The sequence below is a fragment of the Oratosquilla oratoria genome, chromosome 35 (assembly GCF_046742065.1).
Source record: "Oratosquilla oratoria isolate Oo_2021 chromosome 35, ASM4674206v1, whole genome shotgun sequence".
NCBI lineage: Eukaryota > Metazoa > Arthropoda > Malacostraca > Stomatopoda > Squillidae > Oratosquilla > Oratosquilla oratoria.
The window spans coordinates 27,620,973-27,623,472 of record NC_134811.1 but is presented as its reverse complement, the minus strand read 5'-3'; positions in this window follow the sequence as shown (position 1 = coordinate 27,623,472).

The window sequence follows — 2,500 nt, the reverse complement described above, 5'->3', positions numbered from 1 at the left end:
ACGGGAAGGCAATATGCGAAGCAAGGAGAGACGAAAAAAAAAGAAAATTATACGAACCAAAATGGAGACGGAGGGAGAATGTGAGTCAAGGGAGAGGATGGAGGTATCCACATGGAGCGGGTGGATTGTTTTTACAGTGGAAGGGTTGATGGGGGAGGGGGGTGGTAGGGGGAAGAAAATAACACACTGATAGAATTGTTTTTACTTTGGTTGGTATTTGGAATCCCGGATTTGTATGTATGTGTGTATGTATATATATATATATATATATATATATATATATATATATATATATATATATATATATATATATATATAAATACATATACATGTAAAATTTTCATATATATGTATATATATGTATATATATGTACATATATATATATATACATACATATATATAAAATATTTATATATATACATACATATATATAAAATATTTGTATATATTATATATATATATATATATATATATATACATATATATATATATATATATATATACATGTATATATATACTGTACATATGTATATGTATATATATGTACATATATATACATATATATATTTATACGTATAAACTAATAAATGTATATATGATCGCTGGTCGATTGATTTAGAGCGTCCCTACTCGGGGGAGAGATCATCAGGCGACGTAAAGATAGTTCGAGGCTGCCTTGCGGCGGAGCAATTTCTATGTAAGGGCATCATATTCCATTAAATTCCCTGCCTCGAAGTCCTTCGTAATAAATCACCATCCTCGACCTCTATGAAAGGTTTAGTTCATGACGTTAAGCCGAATCGTACATTGATTTTTTTTTTATTTGTATTTGCGTCACGACCTTGTATTTGCGTCACGACCTCGCTCAAACCACCTCCTCCTTTATTGGAGAAAAAGAAAAAGAGAAAAACAGTCTGTTGTCCTCTTCAGCACAGGATTAGGATTACGAACATGTTGGTCAGGCCACTCGCCTTCGTGTAATTGGTTATCGTGGGAAAGAAACATAAGAACATAAGAACATAAGAATGAAGGAGACTGCAAGAGACCATAAGGCCTACACTAGGCAGCTCCGTATCCATCACCACCTATCATCCCCATCCATAAAGTTATCTAATCGTCTCTTAAAACAACTGATAGGAATAAAAATCTGCAAGAAAATAAAAGGGGGAAATGTGTAGAATAAAAAGAGCCTATTGGCAATGGGCGCATTCAAGAAGGTCTTTATGTTTGTAATCATCGCGGCTCTGGAGGCGAATTGCTTCGGGAGATAACAAAGTAAGAGCAGAGAAGTACAGAGAAATTGACGCAAGAATTCCGAGCAAGAGCCTGACTTGTTTGTGGTCAGGTTGTGTATCTTATGAACACGTGACCTGAATTTCCTTACGTTCCTGCTCTGGATTCTTGTGACATTTGTAAAGCCTCTCTGAACTTTAACTAAATTTGACAAATAACACCGAAACTTCACTGTACAGACCATTTGTCATCTGCGCTATCCCCCTGACCTACATACATGAGAAGTCATGTACAATATTTGTGGGTATAGCTTAATGCGTTATTTACTGTAACACACGGGAAGTGAAATTAACTCACACACACTTCAAATAAAAAAAACACGTCCACAAGCGCAAACACACACATATTCTCTCTTCAACAAAAACTCAATGCAGTTTCTAACTTTCTCTAAGACTGCATTTTCTGATTTTAGCTTGCCTCTCACTAAAAATTTTCCGTTCTTCTTACTTTCTCTACAACTATGCCTTCGACCCCGTTCCCCACTTTCGTTAGAAACTATCAACGCCAGCGACCTCCTCCTTCTCCCTTTGGATTGTGAACAATGACAGGTAAATGAATAATAGAACTTTGACCGAGCTCATTACCATTAACTCCGTTTACAAACATCTATCCTCTTATTTCCCTCCAGATGTTTCTCCTTCTCTCACAATAACCAATCCACCGGAAGTGGGCGTTCTACCTAGTTGTTCATAATCCTACATACTGTGGAGTACCAGAGGCTATAGACGCATTATAAAGAGTATAAAATATCTGTCTCCGAAACTGGGGCCTAAGTTCCACGCACACACACACACACACACACACACACACACACACACACACACACACACACACACACACACACACACACACACACACACACACACACACACACACACACACACACACACACACACACACACACACACACACACACACACACACACACACACACACACACACACACACACACACACACACACACACACACACACGCACACACACACACATGTATATATATTTATATATATATATATATATATATTTACTATATATATATATATACATATATACATATATGTATACATATATATATATATATATATTTATATATATAAATATATATATGTATATATAAACATATGTATATATATATATATATATATATACGTATATATATATATATATATATATATATATATATATTTATATATATACAATTTTCAA